Genomic DNA, 19,139 nt, shown 5'->3' with positions numbered 1-19,139 from the left:
TCTGATGTACGTACAGCACTGCGGAATACATTAGCGCTAAATAAAAATAAAAAATAAGATTAGTTATTTAACGGATATGTTTTTTGCCGCCGGTTGCATTTTTTCCGCATAGACTTTCATTAGTGCCGGATTGTGCCGCATGGCCTTGCGTTCGGTCCGGTTTTTGCCGGATGCGGCATATTTAGCTCATGCTGCGGCCGGAACAGTGCCTGGCACGTTTTTTGTCCGGCAAAAAAAACCTGCATCGCGCCGCATCCAGCCGATGCGGCGCTTTTTTCAATGCATGCCTATGGATGCCGGATGTGGCAAAAACCGCATACGGCTGCCGCATGCGGTTTCTTGCACTGCGCATGCTCAGTAGCGTGCCGTAACCGGCAAAAAACGGACGGGCCGCATGTAAAAACTTATGCAAAGGATGCATTTTTTTCGCCGCATCCGTTGCATAGGTTTTAGAGCCGGATTTAGCCGCACTGCTAAAACCGGATGTGTGAAAGCAGCCTTCGTGAGATCAGATTCTCCCCGATGAAAGAATCGGAGCACAGAAGATTGAGATTTATTTTTTTTTCTCCATTGCACCAGTGCGTGGGAATCGGACTGCACTCTGATGTCATCCAAGTGCAGTCTGATCTTTTCCATGCACCCATATAATTGAATGGGCGAGTAATCTGATTTCGGAGTGCAATTACAGCATGTTGCTTGTCAGTGACCATAAAAAAAAAAATAAAAAAACAAAAAAAAACTAATCAGCACTGTCCCATTGAATAACATTGGCCCGAGTGCAATTCTATAGAAATTCCGATGGCATTCGTCCGTTTCTAAAGTGGTGTGAGTGAGCCGGCTGGGTCCACACTCGCTGTGACCTTGTGTATTCCATTTTTAGGAACAGAGAAACAAAATAGAAGAACATGACAATCACAGTGTATGATCCTAATCTAACACCCCATGCAATCTCACACTGGCACCGGTCGCACATGAACGGAGGCTCTAGCTGGTTCCAGTCGCTTTACTAGAATATTTTATTACATTCAATGTTATGCCACATTTTGTGGAATCCAGAGCAAATAGCAACAATGAAAAATGGTTACAAGGCGCCAATACATGGAGTGACCACATACAGCCCTGGGGAGGAACCAGAAATGGAGCGTTTTTCAGCCACAGAGTTCTCCACATTGGATTAGGATTTGTGGCAATTCCACACCAAAATCACCGTATAAGTTTATGTGCATACAGTGCATTATTATTGCATTTCTTAGTGCACTTTTGACACAAATCTGCATGCAAATCCTTATGTCAGAAAAGTCAATGAGAATTCTGAAGTTTTGTGTACGTTGCTTTTTTTTCCCCATGCAGAAATAAATCTGCAGCATCCTTTCTGCATTTTTCCACACCAGCATGCATAGAAAACGCATGCAAAAAATGCACCAAACACGTCAAAACTGCACTTTAAGATATATTGATTTGGAGAACAAATTTCTGCAACCAAATACTCAGTATGCACAGAATCCATAGACACCGAGTCCTGGACGCAGTGACAGCCAAGTGTTGCCACAGGCGAATGCAGCGTCCATGTCCACGATCAGGATTCTGAGTGCAGCGTATTTTTGCTGCGCTAACCTGCATCTCCGCATGCATAAACTGACACGCTGCGGCTCGGAAAGACACGCCGCAGGACAGTTTACACTATGTAGAAAATAAGCCCAGTGGGCAGGAGATTTCTATAAATACGTCCATTGTGCTTGTACTGTACAACGCAGCATTTTTGATGTTGGCAAAACACACTACGTCCAAAACACTGCTACTCCTGATCGTGGGCACGCACTCAGCCTCTGGTAACAGCTGTGACACTGATATTTGGCAGGAAGAAAGGTGAAGCATGTAGTGCTATTCTGCCCATCAAACATAACAACAGACCCCATTATATCTCAGTTGGATTTGGTTGGTGTCCATCGTGCAACATCTCATTATCCATTAAAAGCAGAAATCAGGACGCAGATGGGATGAGAGAGAACACCTGGATTCTGCAGTGCACCTTGCAGGAGCCCACGCTTACTGAAAAGTGCATTATATATATATATTCACTATATGAAATAACAAGTCCCATCTCCTGTCATTAATCTTTTAAGTTACAGGCTCACAGTAGATCTGAAGCCCCCCCCCATAGAATGACTCCCTAGCACTCACAGAAGCTTCCCCCATACAATGAGTCCCCCAGCACGCACAGAAGCTTCCCCCATACAATGAGTCCCCCAGCACGCACAGAAGCTTCCCCCATACAATGAGTCCCCCAGCACGCACAGAAGCTTCCCCCATACAATGAGTCCCCCAGCACGCACAGAAGCTTCTCCATACAATGAGCCCCCCAGAAAGCACAAAAGCCCCCCCGAGAAAGCACAGAAGCCCCCCCATTCACAGAGCCCCCCAGAAAGCATAGAAGCTCCCCATACACTGAGCCCCCAGCACCCAGTGAGCCCACCAAACATAGAACCTCCAGCATGCACAGAAGCCCCCCATAAAATGAACCCTCCAGTATTCACAGAAGTCTCCCCCATAGAGAGCCCCCTGCACATTTAGAAGCCCCCCCAGCACTCACAGAAGCTTCCCCATACAATGAGCCCCCCAGCACTCACAGAAGCTTCCCCATACAATGAGTCCCCCAGCACGCACAGAAGCTTCTCCATACAATGAGCCCCCCAGAAAGCACAAAAGCCCCCCCGAGAAAGCACAGAAGCCAACCCCATTCACAGAGCCCCCCAGAAAGCATAGAAGCTCCCCATACACTGAGCCCCCAGCACCCAGTGAGCCCACCAAACATAGAACCTCCAGCATGCACAGAAGCCCCCCATAAAATGAACCCTCCAGTATTCACAGAAGTCTCCCCCATAGAGAGCCCCCTGCACATTTAGAAGCCCCCCCAGCACTCACAGAAGCTTCCCCATACAATGAGCCCCCCAGCACTCACAGAAGCTTCCCCATACAATGAGCCCCCCAGCACTCACAGAAGCTTCCCCATACAATGAGCCCCCGAGAAAGCACAGAAGCCCCCCCATACAGAACCCCCAGGAAAGCACAGAAGCCCCCCCATACACAGAGCCCCCCCATACAGAGCCCCCCAGAAAGCATAGAAGCTCCCCCATACACAGAGCCCCCCCATACAGAGCCCCCCAGAAAGCATAGAAGCTCCCCCATACACAGAGCCCCCCAGAAAGCATAGAAGCTCCCCCATACACAGAGCCCCCCCCATACACAGAGCCCCCCCAGAAAGCATAGAAGCTCCCCATACACAGAGCCCCCCAGAAAGCATAGAAGCTCCCCCATACACAAAGCCCCCCCCATACACAGAGCCCCCCAGAAAGCACAGAAGCCCCCCCCCCATACACAGAGACCCCCAGAAAACATAGAAGCTCCCCATACACTGAGCCCCCAGCACCCAGTGAGCCCACCAAACATAGAACCTCCAGCATGCACAGAAGCCCCCCATAAGATGATCCCTCCAGTATTCACAGAAGTCTCCCCCATAGAGAGCCCCCTGCACATTTAGAAGCCCCCCCCCCCCCCCAGCACTCACAAAAGCCTCCTCATACACAGAGACCCCATCAAGCACAGAAGCCCACCATACAATGAGCCCCAAGCACAAAATAAGCCCCCAAACATAGAACCTCCACCACGTACAGAGCCCCCCTCCGTACACAGAGCCCCCCTCCGTACACAGAGCCCCCCTCCGTACACAGAGCCCCCCTCCGTACACAGAGCCCCGCGCACTCACCTGAGAGCTGCACCTGCTGCTATCACCAGCTCCGCTCCCGGATCCAGCAGAGCACACACGGGGCGTGGCCTCCGGACGGGGCGGTGACTGCGGCCCCTCCCACCTGGTAGGTTTTTAACCTGTGCTGTACTGGATGGTTCTATCCCGGGACCCTGAAGGCGGCGATCATTCCCGCTCGGTGCAGACTGTGCTGTAGATCAGTGACACTGTGCAAGCCGCAGGAACACATTACAGCTGGTGACAGGGTAATGATGATACAGAAGAAGACGCTTACAATGTCTCCTGGACTTAACTTTGTGTTGCCTTCAAGCAGCAAATCTACAGAATGTGTCGCTGTTTATGGTAGCATGAGTGTGAGCTATGATTAGTGATGAGCGGAGCCATGGATGTTCTGCTTCGCTGGATTCGGCCGAACTGTAGTAAAAAATGTGGTTCGGTACCTGAACTTGAGTCCGATCCCCATAGACGTCAAAGGACCTGAACTTTAGTGCTGTAAAATGGGTCGTAGTAGGGTTAGGGGCTGCAAAATGTGGCAAGAGTAGGAAAATTGCCCTGCAAACAAATGTGGATAGGGAATGACTAAATTACATGCCCCCACAGAGCCTGTTTCAGAGCTCCCCAAAGAACAAAAAAAAAAATGTTTTTTGATGCGTATTTGACCCATACATTGCTGGATGCAAATGTTTTTGTGTCTGTAACCTTGAAGGGGCTGTCCCTTTTCAGAAAAATGTCATCCATGGCTGCAGTTTGTTCTAAAAACAAACAAGCCATGCTTTACTCACCGTCCCCAGGTCCAGTGCTGAGTCTCCTCTGCGGTACTGTGTGCGGCACCGAAATGCCGCCAATTATTGAGCCCAGCAGCTCTAAGGTGGTGTTCTGTTCACATGGGCAGAACCGCTGAGCTCAATTATTGGCGGCCCCGCAGTTGACGCTGCAGCCGAGACCAGGCATCGAGAGCAGCGGCAGAGACTCAGCTACACCAGGGGACCATGATCTGCTGATAGGGGACAACCCCTTTGAGGCCAGGTTAAGACGAGCATATGAAAAATCATCTAATTTACACCCAGAAAAAATGTATGATTTGCATCCATGTGTCTGCTTTTTACATCCATGTGTCTGCTTGTGACATCTGTTAAAAAATAACAAAATTTGCAAGACCAAAAATAGTTTTTCATGTTTAATAATCAGATTTTTTTTTTTTTGCACATCCATAGCTGTGAAAGAGCGAGTCCGATCTAATATACAGAAGAAACAGATAAACCCAACTGAATGAGGCACCTCCCATGATGGACCAGGAGACCGCTGCCCCTATTAACCAAATCCCTGTAATACCTGGGCAACCCTACCAACCCTAGGTAGTCCTCTTTAATCGAGGAGCTGCTTCGCAGCCTGACCCCTCACCGCGGATCTGTATCCAGATTCGCAGTGTCTCGAGGGGCGTCCGAACCTGTGGGTCGTGCGGCCACTCGAATTAAGGGGATAGTTACAGGGAACGGTGTATTTACAGTTTGTGACGCCACCCGTGGTGTGTGGTAATGTGGAGTACCATCGCTGCAGCTGGGGAGTACCCGGTGGTGATGGTGTGGGCAGCCAGGTGTTTAACCCCTCCACGGGTAGGGGGAATGCCCCGGGACTCGGTGATGGTGGCGAGGATGTGCCGTTGGGGAGGTAGGGGTCACTTGTGTACTCACTCAGTCCAATAATGCTGACACCGACAACTTAGTAAACCAAAGTTCTGGACAACGCTGCCGCTGAGGGGGGCACGTTTGGGTCCCGTTCCCACTGGTGTTGCCTGTTGATCTGTGACCTTTCCCTTGGCACCTTGTTTGTCTCTGGTTGGTCCCTGTAGCTTGAAACTAGTCGGGTCCCGCTCCCCAGTGTGGCTAACTGAGGGAGCTTGGTCTCAGGGTTCACGCTTGGGATTTCCTGGACCGTATGTGTGGAAAGTCCTATCCCCCTCATAGCACTAGTACCCCGATTTTGGAGCGGGTTGAGAGTGGCTCTTGAAGGCTCCATTCTCGTTGGATAAAGTGTCAGGTTGTCTGAAGCTACTCCCTGACCTAGGGTCCACGTACCCTGTCGTGCCCTGGTCCCAGCCCGGTGATGGTACAAGGCCGCCGGCTTTCCTCCACGACAATGCCGTGCCCCTTGTCACGATCCCCTGCGACCGGGGGTCCAGCTCCTACCAGGCCCAGACCAACGTCTGCCACCTAGTAACTCCAAGGAGCCCAGCTCCTGACCTCCTCTCTCCTTCACTTCCAACACTACACTGGCCTACTCCTGACACTCCTGACCTCCCCTTAACCAATCCCCCAAGTGGGCGACCCTATTCCACTCAGGCCGTCCACTGGTGTGTCTGGTGGGTGTGGTGCAGAGTGTTCCTAGGATTTTGATTAGCTGGTTTTGGCAACACCATTTATTAGGGACCCGTAACCAAGGAGGAGGTGGATATTGCACAGAAGGGCAGATTGCACAATACCCTGTGACTACCTGATAGGCCAGGGCGTCACAAGCACACCCTTAAACTTGCTTCACGTTTCCGAAATTCACAGTCCAAGTGCGGGCCTTCTGGCCTAGAAGCAGTAGGTGTATATGAGGCTGATGGTAGTAGCAGCTGAGATGTTTCTGCTCCCCACAGGTGGAGCGGGCCCCAGAGAGGATGATGAGGGGAGTACTAATGGCGCGCGCTGAAGCGCGAGGCGCCGGCAAGGACAGACGGACACAGTCTCTGCGGGTTCAAAGTTTTCTTTACTCACAGTCCTGGTTTTACCCGGAAGATGCCGGTCACCGCCGTGATGGGCCCCACCCAATCCCGAGCAATTAGAGGTCACCGTCGGTGTTCCCATTGTGAGTCCTTTCTGGTTGGGGTCCCTCCAATCCTGGTGTTTGTGGATTGTGGAACGGGCCGCGGGTGTTTCCTGCACTCACCGTAGACTTTGGAATCCTGTGTAGCTGTAGAGAACCTGGGCTGAGCTGTAAGTGTGTCGCCCAGGATTATGGGGTACTCGGTCGCTGGCAGTGTATAACTGGGAACGTCACTTTGGTGGCCGTTGCCCGGTCCCGTGTCCTGGGTGCTTTTTGAAAAGGGGAATATTTACAGGGGATTAGAATAATGTTCACACGTGACGCCACTTGCGGTGTTGCAGCTATGTAGATGGATAGATGGAGCCGCTGCTGCACAATGTTCCCTACTGGGGCTGGTGTTAATGGCCGCCTGGATTGTAGGCCCTCCGCAAGCAGGGCCGGTTCCCAGAGGGTAGGAGGTGTGACAGGTGTTGGAAGAAGGTAGTCCACACAAGGGTTCAGTGCAACTGGTTCTTTACTCACTTTCTGGTGGTAACTGGTCACCCGAGGCCAGCTGGTTTCACCTTCAGGTCCCCTTAGTCCCAGTGCCAGTTTAGTAATCTGGTGCCTTCTTCCCCTGCATCTGTCTCTTGTTGGTGGGTCCCCGTGGTGTAGAGCAGCTGGGTTCCCTTTCTGGTGGTCTTCCACAGCAGTCCGTATGACGGTAGCGTGAACCCTGTGGGGTTGGAGTCTCTGGTCCTGTCCCCGGTTCTCGCTTTGCTACTGAGTCCTGAACTTCAAGGTCAGTGAGGACCTTGATGGTCCCCTCACTGTGCAGGTGTTATCAGGCATGCCTGGGGCTTCTGCCTGACCTAGGGTCCTGTACCCCGTTGGTGCGTAGTTCCGGGAGTACTCCACTGTACTCCACCGGCAACTAACCGCCTGGGCACTCAGATTACTGTTCACTCCTGGTCAGTGAGTCTGCTGACTTCCACTGTCTCCTCACACTGTCTGACACTGACTCTCCACTGTCTGCCCCTCCCACCTGGTCAACTAGTGGACTGGATTGGCTCCACCTCTAGGCGGCAATCCATTGGTCCGACCCTAGCCTTGTACCATTCTATGGGGGATTGTTGGGGAAAACTGGGATTACCTGGAGTGATTGTGTGTTACCGGCACTGGTCGTCTGGGTCCCTAGGGGATAGGCCCTGCATCCCGGTGGGGATGCAGTACCTTGTAGCTCCCTGATGGCTTCATGGGTGCTACATAAGCTCCAAGCCACAGGTCCTATGGTGCTCCCAGAAGTGTGAGTCAAAAGAAGATTGGACCAAGGTCCTGACTGTCTCTCTCACTGTAAGCTGTGTTCGGGGCTAACTGACTATGTGTGAAGATGCTCCTTCCCTTTTTCCCAAGTGGTGCCCGCCCCCCCAGGTTGTTGTCCCAGTGACCGGGAAAGTCCCATGCTTCGTGATGGCCACCCCCTATCTACCCCAGGCCATCTCCCTGGTGGGAAAGCACCTAACTGTATTTTGTGTGTTAATGTGAGAAACCAAAGGGCGATTAACCTCTCCTTACCCAGGATGAATACTACATCTTAAGCGAGATGCAGTACCCTGTGGCGACTGAAGCCTCAGGGGCGCCACACATGCGTCCTCCATAGGGAGAACACAAACGAGAGACCGCAGCGCACTGAACCCTGATCGTGGGTACGAGACGCTGCGGTCTCCTGTGTTCTCCTGCGGAGGAGACTTGCAGCCCCGCAGGTCAGGGATGCAAAGAGTCCTGATCGTGGGCACATAACCTTAGACATCTGGTTTTTTTCATGTATGTGAAAAAAAACGGACAACATCAGAGGCTATATTCCCATGATGAGCATTTGGTGAGTTTTTTTCTGTTGCAGAATCTCTGCACCTGTTATATAAATTAGATTACTTGTGTTTTTATCACATTTTTGACTGTGTTTTTTGTCATGTTGTGTATTATGTCACGCTATAATCAAAGCTTCTTTGTTTTTGATACTGCCTGTTATTTGGCTTTAACAAAACCTAATTGATATACTTATGTGGGTTATATACTTTTTTTATCCGTTTCCGCTAAAAATATAAGTGTATTTTTTACTTGCATATTTTCTGCACCTAAGGGTACGCTCACACAAGCGTTAAAAACGGATGAGTGCAATGAGAGAAAATCTCGCATTACACTCTGACCAATGTTAGTCAATGAGGGCGAGCAGTTGGTCAGATTTTCTTGCATCCAGATTCTGGTTGAGAGAAAAGTCACAACATGCTGCGATTTTCTGCGAGTCTCGGATCACTGGCACCCATTCAAGTGTATGGGTGCGAGAGAAACATCGGACTGCACTCGGATGTTATGCAAGTGCAGTGCGATATAGGCTGACAATGGAGGGGATGGGGGGATTAACCCCTCCCTCTCCTCCGCAGCGCCCGCCCTCAGCTTCGCAGCTGTGACCCGATCGCCAGATCGGGTCACAGTTGCATGACACTCGGCTCAAGCTCACAGCAGAGCCAGAGCCGGGGGTCAATAGCATATCGCATCCGATGCCATATGTTCGTGTGATTCCAGCCTAATACAAATCTATGAGAAAAATCTGCACAGAAAACTCAGTGTACCTGCAGGAATGATCGACATGTTGCTGATTTGAAACCCGCACCGCAGGTCAGTTTATACAGAGTAAAAAAAAGCACAGTGCGCAGGGGATTTCTATAAATCCCATCCACCTTGCTGGAACTGTAAGATACTGCGTTTTTTACTAAGGGACAATACGGAGCATCAAAAACTCACTAAAATCTGATCATGTGCACACAACCTTAACCAGTGTTTCTAATCAGATTTTCACCAGTGTTTGGTTAGAGTTCGTTTTTACCATCAGTAATTTTCTTATATGCAAAAAAATAAATAAATAAATTGCTTACCATCCCCCAGTGGCATAACTAGAGTTTGATGGGCTCCAGTGCAAAGTTCGGACCTGGGCCCCCCCTCTCTACGTACACCGACACTTGGGGTACGGGACAATAACACTCGGGGTACAGGATAATGACGCTGATACTTGGCTCTTTCCCTTAGCACCCAGCTTCCCTATGCTCTGCTATACATCTTTCCTTCAGCACTCAGTTTTCCCATATCAGAGCATGGGAAAGCTGGGTGATGAGAGATGTATAGCAAAGCATGGGAAAGCCGGGTGCTGAGGGAAAGAGCCTTTTTCCCTCAGCACACAACGTTCCCATCCCCTGCTTGTATCTATGTCCCCGCTTGTATATAGTTCTCCAAATACTATAATGGCCCCCACATAGCCTTCCATGTTGTATAAAGGGTCCCACATAACCCTTCATATTAGAATGCAGCTCCATAGTCCTCCATGTATTATATATATTATAATGCATTTCCCATAGTTCTCCATGTATTATAATTCACCCCATAGTACTCCATATATTATACTGCACCACATAGTCCTCTATATATTATACTGCGCCCCATAGTCCTCCATATATTATACTGCGCCCCATAGTCCTCCATATATTATAATTCACCCCAGGCCTCCATGTATGATGCAGCCAGGCCCCCATGCTCCATGTATACTGCAGCCAGCCCCCCATGCTTCATGTATAATGCTGGGAGCCCCCCCATGCTCCATGTATAATGCTCGCACCCCCCCCATGCTCCCCCGGCCATCGTGTACGCACTGATTTTTTTAAAAAAAAAAACAAACAAACAAGTTTTTACCTCTCTCCTCGTTCCCCTGCTGCTGTCCTCAGGTCTCCTCATTCCCCTGCTGCTCCGTCCTCACCTCTTCTCCGTTCCCCTGCAGCTGCGGTCGGCGTCCTCCCGCCCTGCGCTCTGTGCTCTCAGTACAGCAGTCGCACAGGAGTGACATCACCGCTCAGGCTCAGAGGGAGAATGATGGAGCATGGAGCTGCACGGGCCGCTCCACGCTTCTTCATTGTTGCTGTGCGTGATGACGGGGTCCGGTGCCGCCGCTATATGGCCCGATGCCGCCGCCGCTGACAACGGGTAGGGGGGCCCGGTGTCAGCGGCGGCGGCATCGGGTCATATAGCAGCCGCATGGTCTGTGCCAGAACAGCGCAGCTCCTCTCTCAGAAAGGAGCTGCATGCTGATCTGCAGAGCAGGCCCCTAAGCTGCCGAGCCCGGTCGCAGCCGCGACCTCTGCGACCGCGGTAGTTACGCCCATGCCCCTATCCAATGCATTTTTATAGAATGGATAGCACTCAAATTGCATACAGTTCCATGTGCTGCCCGTGATTTTCACGGACCTGTAGCCTTGGATGGCCGATTTTGATTGTCCTGTCGTTAGTGAAAAAATACGGACGTGTGAATAGCACCGTAGACTATACCGGGCATGTGTTCTATCCGTAGAAAATAGACATCTGAATGAGGCATTCGTCTGCTAGAACCTCACCCACCTTCATATTTTTTTTTTAATTGTATTCCACCGCTTTATATCACCTCTATAAACTGGAGGATGCGGGGGTCTTTTTTTAGTGGTCATGTCTAGCCTTCTAGTGAATAAATTATTAACCATAAAAGCAGCTATATTCTTTTATTGAGCTCTCCAGTCCTAGATCTGGTTGACCCTGAGTTATGTTTCATCGCCACATTATTTTGTATACTTCTCCCAGAGATGTAGTTACACAGGAGCCCGGACTGTGGTTTATTAACCTGCTATTTTTAGTCAACACGTGCGTGGAGGCAAGCTGGATATTTTAGGATCTGGGAGGATCCAAATTTGCTCCCATAACAAATTAGTGGTTTGGTAATAATATTGAGCTGCCCTCGCCCACAGCAACTACTCATTTCCTTCTAACGTTCAGCTTTCACTGACTATTAAAATATTGAATTAGTAACAGTGAAACTTCAACATATGGGGGATGTCTAAAGGTGGTCACGATCAGACTCGGAGTGTGTTCACAGGTGGAATATTTCTTGTAGAAATTTTTGGCAACTCTATAAGCCTGTCCCGTATATCTGCATGCAGTTTTCTGCAGGAACAATGTATGGAACATATTTTTGTACTTGCAAAAAATTGCAATTATGAACATACCTTATGGAGGACCTGTCCCCTGCGCAAACAATTTGAGTCAAATGCCTTGAAAACATCCTTGAGCTCACCCCCTTTGACTTACCCATGAATAAGCGACCATAATCCTTTGCGAAACATACGTCGGGTCCTCCTCGCAGAGCTCCTCTTCCACGGCAAGCTGTGTGTACTGGCGCCTTAGGTAATAATCCTGCTGCCTCCAACCCCCTCCTGATATTTAATGCTAATCGCTGTAAAACCCGGGTACCTCTCTGATACGGGTCGTGCCAGGATAGGGTGTATATCCAGCCACTACTCTTTGCCTACCTACTGTACTTCTATACCTATATTTAATCTATATATCAACTAATTGTCGTGTTATGTTCAAATTGCACTTTATTATGTAATCTTTTTTTAAAAATACATGCCATAATAAAATTGTATTTTAACTTTTGTACCGTTAATACTCCATTGTTCCTCCTTTTTCTTATGGAGGACCTGTCCCTTGCGTAAACAATTTGAGTGAAATGCCTTGAAGACATCCTTGAGCTCCACTGATTCTGCCACTCTTTTCTGTTTCATGGTGCGTCGCTCCATCATAGAAATATTCACATTTGTTATTGTTTTTAAAGTGCGATATGTGAAATCTCTGCTTGTAGTCCAACTTGGAGTTTCATCCGAGTCTTCTCTGGGATGTGCGCTTTTACCCTTCTGTCCCAGACACTGCTGAGCTGTGACTGGTAGTGTCAGGAAGAGTGCATGCACCCAGAGAAGTCTCTGAAAATAATGACTACAAGCAGAGATTTCACATATTGCACTCCAAAAGCAACAAATGTGAATATCTCTGGAATGGAGTGCCACAATGCAAAATGGAAAAAAAAGCAGCAGAATTAGGGATGCTCAGAATTTTACAAGACATTTAATTCATTTTTTTTTAAGCAAGTGACAGTTCTTATGTGCAATAAATGGAAATTGTCCACACCTAGCAGGCACTTCTACATGTCAGATCCTTTGTTCCCACTAGTAAGTCACTGTCAGAGGAGTCTGGCAGCATCCTGTTTCCCTCTCCCTACTGAAAACACATGCATGTTCAGCAGAGTAATCACCTTCATACATGTACAGATACAGTATGGACCCCCATGCATTAGTGTTTAGAGAAAAAGTGCAAGCGATGGTGTACACTAAGTGCCATTAACCCCCTAACGACCACGGGTAGTAAAATTACGTCCTAAGCGGTCATAGTGTAATCCACACCGACTTCTGCCGGTAGCCGTCGGGGATCCGAGCACATGTCACCTGATTTGTACAGCTGACATTTGTGCCTTGTAGACAAGATTGGATCAGCTTTCCACCCGTACCTGCTAACCCCATAAATGGCGCTGTAAAAATGTGACAGAGCCATTTAATTCCCCACCGCGGTAAATCTTTACTCACTCGGCTCCATCAGCGTTGCAAGTGATGTGATCCCTGTAAGCCGATGATTGTCATGGTAGCACAGAGTCATGTAATGACTCCTGTAGCTAGCATGAGTCACTTCTTGTTTCACTCGGCCGAGTGCTGCCAGTGACATGAGTGTTTCTGGTGATCACAGCTGTGTAGCTGTGATCACCAGAAATTAATGAGCGATCAGACAGCTGATCCTTATAGTGCCCTAGGAGAACTTGTAAAATAAAAAAAAAAGTTTACATTTTTTTTTTTTAAAAAATATGTTTTGTCCTATTGATAATTAAACGGTTAAAAAAATAAAAAATATACACACATTTGGTATCGCCGCATTCAGAAATGCCCGATCTATCAAAATATAAACTCAATTAATCTGATTGCTAAACGGCGTAGCAGCAAAAAAAATCCGAACGCCAATATTACGTTTTTTTGGTCGCCACAAATTTTCTACAAAATGCAAGGTGATCAAAAAGTAGCATCTGCACAAAAAGGGTACCATGAAAAACGTCAACTCAAGGTGCAAAAAATAAGCCATCACTGAGCCATAGATCCCGAAAAATGAGAAGGCTACAGATTTCGGAAAATGGGGCAAAAAAGACACCACTTTTTTTTTTATAAACTTGATTTTTTAACCCCTTAGATAAAAGTAAACCTATACATGTTTGGTGTCTACTAACGCATACCGACCTGAGGCATCATACTGACATGTCAGTTTTACCATATAGTGAATACGGTGAATAAAATATCCCAAAAACAATCATGAAATAGCACTTTTTTTTCCAATTTTTCCGCACTTGGAATTTATTTGCTCTTTTCTAGTACACTATATGGTTTAGTTTAAAAGAACAACTCGTCCTGCAAAAAACAAGCACTCACATGGCAAGACTGAGAGAAAAATAAAAAAAAGTTACGGCTCTCGGAAGAAGGGGAGCAAAAAAACCCCCAGTAAAACAAAAAACGGAGTAAAATCGGCCGGGGGTGAAGGGGTTAAACATTTTTTAATAGAGATTGCTTGTCGGTGAAAGGTTAAGTCCTATAAGTGTTGAATGTTGCAGATCAATCATGCAGGAGCTGCCGACTATTTATATCTACTAGTCTGCTTTGTACACAGGATCAGATTAGTGCGTGCAGTGATTTGTTCCAGGTGGACCCATGGACACCAGCAGATAATACTGGCCCATGTGCGGTCCGTACACAAGACAGCAAACGGACCCCCCACCCCCCAAAATAAAAGTTCTTATGAATGTATCCAAAAGAGTTATTTCCGTCATTTGCATTGTATAGATTGTAACACAATTAAGAATATTTGTTATTTACATGGTGTTAAATAATTCAGTGAAGAGGCATGACATTCTCTTCTACAGTATAGCGCCACCTAGTTTTCAAAGTGTACATTACTGTGTAGACCTATTTAATGAGCTGAATGCTGCTCCATGATTTCTGCCCTGAGTGGTGAACTGACTGTGGTATGTGCCTGAGCATGTAGTTGCAGCACCCAGGGATATGGGGTACTCGGTTCCGGGCAGAGTCTCTACTGGAAATGTCACGGTGGTGGCCGTTACCTGGTTCCGTGCCCTGGGCCCTTTTTATAATGGGGATATTTACAGGGGAGATTTGGATAATGTTCACTTGTGACGCCACTTGCGGTGTTGCGGCTAAGTATAGGGAGCCGCGGCTGCAGTGTCTCTACTGGGGCTGATGGTATTAGCAGCTAGTATGGTAGTCCCTCCACAAGTAGGGTTTTGCCCAAGAGGGTGTATAGTGCAGTGGGAGTTGGAAGCAGGTAGTCCACACAGATGTTCAGTGCAACTGGTTTACTCATTGCTGAAGATGTTAACTGGTTGCCCGAGGCCGGCTGGTTTGGCCTCGAGGTTCCCTTTGTCCCAGTGCCAGTCTGGTTCTCTGGTACCTTCTATCTCTGCACTTGTCTCTAGAACAACTGGGGGTCAATGTTCTGTGGTTTGTCCACTTCTGTCCGCCTGACGGTAGCGTGAACCCTGTGGGGTTGGATTCTCTGGTCCTGTCCCCGGTTTTCCCTTTGCTACCGAGTCTTCGGATTCTTTAAGGTCAGCAAGGTCCTTCATGGTCCCCTTGCTGTGCAGGTGTTGGCTTGAAGCTCTTTTCTGTCCTAGGGTCCTATAACCCATCGGTTCGTAGTTCCGGGAGTACTCCACCGGCAACCACTTCTCCTGGGTACCAGGTCACTGTTAACCAGAGTCAGGATGTCACTTTGCTTTCACCTTCACACCTCTTCAGTCACTGCAGCTCTGACTACTGACTTCCTGTGTTCTCTCTGTCCACAGTCTGCCTCTCCCACCTGGTCAACTAGTGGACTGGATTGGCTCCACCTCTAGGCAGCCATCCATTGGTACCACTCTAGCTGGGTGCCATTTGTATGGGGGTTTGTCGGGGAAAACTGGGATTACCTGGGCTTTTGGTGGTACCAACACTGGGGTTCTGGGTCCCTAAGGGGGTAGACCCTGCATCCTGATGGGGATGCAGAACCTCGTAGCACCCTGATGGTTTCAGGGGTGCTACATAGTCTTATTAGATGGATCTGCATATTGTCCTAAGGGCTCTTTCACCCATCTGTGCAATGGATGGACTTGCTGCAGATCTCCTGACCACAGTGTGATAGCTTCATATATATCTATGACGTTGTCATGCTCAGATTAGGGGAGCCATGGCCAGTCCATGCATTGCAATCTGATATTGGGACGAATTGTATGGTCGTGTGAAAGAGCCCTAAAGGATGCAACTCATCTCCTTAGGCCGGAGTCATACTTGTGAGTGACTCGGTGAGTCTCGCATCGGCATCACTCGGTGCGGCCGCACACTCTCCAGACAAGAGCGTTTCAGCTGCATAGAAATACATGCAGCCGACCCGCTCTTGTCAGAAGAGAAGCCAGCCGCGCCGGATGATACGATACGATAATCGTGCGAGTCACACGTTCGTGTGAGCGCACCCTTAGGGCAATATTCTGTCCAATTGATAAGATGAAGGGGTGTTTTCTTGGATCTTCTTCCAATCAAACATGTGTAGACAATTTAGTGACTGAGGTTGGCTTGTGCTTCATCGAAAACGGGAAGGGAAATATAGAAAAATCGGTTATAGAGGTGGCCAATGGCCATGTAACCATCATAATCTGCTTTCCTTGGGATGGACTGACGAAACATTGAGGAAGCTTGAAAGAGTGATCCTTTAGATTAAAGGACAGCTTGAACAACCCCTTCTTAAATATGATTTCACTTTCATAAAAGTGGACCCCAAACACTGTAAAATACCAAGAATAACAAACAGAGCAGGTACTCACCCCCACAAGGTCCATTTACCCTCCTGCAACTCAGGTCTTTGGCTATGTATGAGCCAACCACCGCTGCAGTTGTGACGCCCTGGACTAGTCAGGTCGTCCCAGGCAGTCCCATGCACACACACCCCCTCCCTGAAAAGGTGACAGCAGCCAACCGAGAAACCCTTGTCGCCACCCTCCAGGTTTGATGTCCACACCAGGGGGTGGAGCCAGGTGGTTGGCTCCGCCCACCGAGGAATTCACGGGCCTGGAAGCGGGAAAAACACAAGTTCTAGGACACAAGTAGATGAGTCTTGACAGTGAAGGAGAGAGGTTGAGTTCAAGGGCAGACCTGTGACCAGGCCTGCCAATAGTCTACTCAGGTGGCCGGGTCGGAGCCCAGTCACCTCTGGCAAGGAGGCAGACGGTGGTGGCCGCCTGCAGGAGCTGGGATTACAGCCGGTGGAACCGTAGGAACCGGGGTCAGGCGGTGGCCTGCCGGTAGCAAACCGGGGAACCGATTGGAAACCGGAGCACCAGGAGGGGTACTCAGACCCAGTACAAAGCCCCGAACCGACAGGGCCGAGTCAAATCAACTGATTGAGGACTGGACTTAAGGACATATCCCACACAAGACTCGTTAGAAGACAACAGCCCAACCATACAGGGTAAAGCCACCGCCAAGACATAGAGGCCCAAAGGGCAAGCATCTGCGGGCACACAGGGCTTTTCCGACAACCAGCAAGCCGGGGAGCGGACTACTATTGCTTAGGCATAGGAGTTAAACATTCATATAAAAAGGTGCAGGAGAAAGGCGGAAACCACCAACCCGTTCAGGGAGAATCTGCAGCCGGCTGCGGGCCCCGTTCATCATCCCGTTTGGTTTACCAGAGACTCCAGTGTATTGTGTCATAGTGAGTACACCAGTGCCTCCGGGCCGCGCGCCGCACCTCGCCAGCATCCAGCCCGCACCCGCTCCCACGCCTCAGCACCTCCCTTGGGCCCCCGGGACCATCACTCCCCTACCCACGGAGGGGTCAACACCAAGCTGCGCAACACCGTCCCCGGGAGGCCTAGTTAACGGCAGTGGTGGTGTCCATCCATTCACCACAACCCATGGGTGGCGTCACGAACTTACATCCCTTCCAAACCACCGCGGCCCCCGGCCGTGGAACTCCCCACCGAAGTCCCTGCGTGTAGCGCCAACCCCCCTTGTAGAGCGACGTGACCCCAGCTCAAGCCACCACCCACCGTACGAGCACGGATCCGAGCGGCTCGGCGGTCGCAGCCGAGCCCGCGGGGCGGTACACAGTGACAATGCACCAGCAGAGCAGGTGACCTGGTACCTCACAACACCCATGCTGCAAGGCAGAGCCCCCATGACTCCAGGCCACACTGCCCAACCGACACAAAACCGCCACAGCAATAGCCACTACAGAGCACCAACACTCTGTGAAAGGAGCTGTACACTCCCCTTCCACAAGCTCCCAGTGTGTGAACTGAGAGCAAAAAAGGCAGAACCGCTCTTTGCAGTATCCTGCTAATTAAAACCAAGTGTGCCAAATGGGAGGAGTCCTGTTTCAAGTAACAAACAAAGGGGGATAGAATGCAAAATAGCACAACTGGAGAAGTAGAAATGAACCACACATCCCAAAATCACACTTTGATCTAAAGCCGCTAGGCAAAAATGAAACACCTGAACATGAGGTTCTTGGTTTAACATTCTGATCAGACTGTATGAAGCCCACTGCCACGTCACGGTGAACCTCTTGAATGGGTCCCTAATCTGGTGCTGTGCGGCGGCCATTGCTGAGGTAGTTTTGTATCGGTGGGGCAGTGGGGCCAGCATGGTTTTATGAGGCACCAGGTCACCTGCCCTGTTGGCGCACTGTTGCTTTCAGCAGTGGTTGGTGTACGGCGCTGCACCTTTAAGGCTTAAAAAATGTTACAGACCCACTCAAGACGTTCACCGTGACGTGGCAGTGGGCTTTATACAGTATGATCAGAATTTTAAACCAAGTACCTCATATTCAGGTATATACATTTTTGCCTAGATCAAAGTATGATGTTTGGATGTGCGGTTTCATGTCTTTTTCTTCAACTATTGCAGATTCACAGATATAGTTTCTGGTGATATTTTCCTTTATACTGTATAGGTCTTTGGAAGAAAAAGAGGAAATAGAATTATATGACTTTGGTATTTAGGTGGTAAGCCAGCCAGAGGAAAATGGTAAAGATCAAGTGAATAAAAGGCAAACAAGAGGAACCTCAACGAGCAAGTTGATCAAATGATCATTCGATATATGGGGAATGTAGTCAAAGCCAGGGAAACTAAGAGAGCACAGAGCAACTAGAAAGGTGAATCAGATTCTTGAAAAAAAAAACCTTGAAAATCCAGAGTGACAGGAACCAACAGCTTGTTTTCAAGGTAAGGAAGTGTCCCCTCAACCTTACTAGGCTATGCATGATGAACAGGAGAGTTGGCACACACGTTATTTTTGGCCACCATAAAGACATGAACATGGGTTTAAACAATAATTCCTTTCTTTCGGGAAAAAGGATATGCAACCCATCTGCATGTGAGCTTTTGTTACTGTGGTGGTGGTGTAGGAGGTGGTCAGGAACCCACGACCCCCTACTCTTTTATGCTATTTGTTTGTGTTGTAAAGATAATGTGTTTTAGGTGCCAAGTATGCTGGTAATGTATTTGATAAAATCACTACTGCTGCTAGTGAAGTGCGGGTGCCCGATGTAGCAGAGGAGGGTCTGTGCAGTGGCTGGCACCACCTAGCGGTCAGGCAATAG

The 19,139-nt window shown here is 49.0% G+C and overlaps 1 protein-coding gene across 1 annotated transcript in view; it reads right to left on the bottom strand.

Annotated features, from left to right (window-relative positions):
* The window catches only part of CRACR2B (calcium release activated channel regulator 2B), a 103,193-nt gene extending 99,377 nt beyond the window's left edge, over window positions 1-3,816 (bottom strand). Inside the window, exon 1 of the mRNA XM_075326376.1 lies at window positions 3,764-3,816. The gene's annotated coding sequence lies outside the window, so the exon portion shown is untranslated. The remainder of the gene's footprint in view (window positions 1-3,763) is intronic.
* Between the last annotated feature and the right edge of the window lie 15,323 nt (window positions 3,817-19,139).

Source organism: Anomaloglossus baeobatrachus, chromosome 10, assembly GCF_048569485.1.
Source record: "Anomaloglossus baeobatrachus isolate aAnoBae1 chromosome 10, aAnoBae1.hap1, whole genome shotgun sequence".
Lineage (NCBI taxonomy): Eukaryota > Metazoa > Chordata > Amphibia > Anura > Aromobatidae > Anomaloglossus > Anomaloglossus baeobatrachus.
Note: the sequence above shows the minus strand (reverse complement) of the source record. Positions and strands in the feature narration are given on the sequence as shown.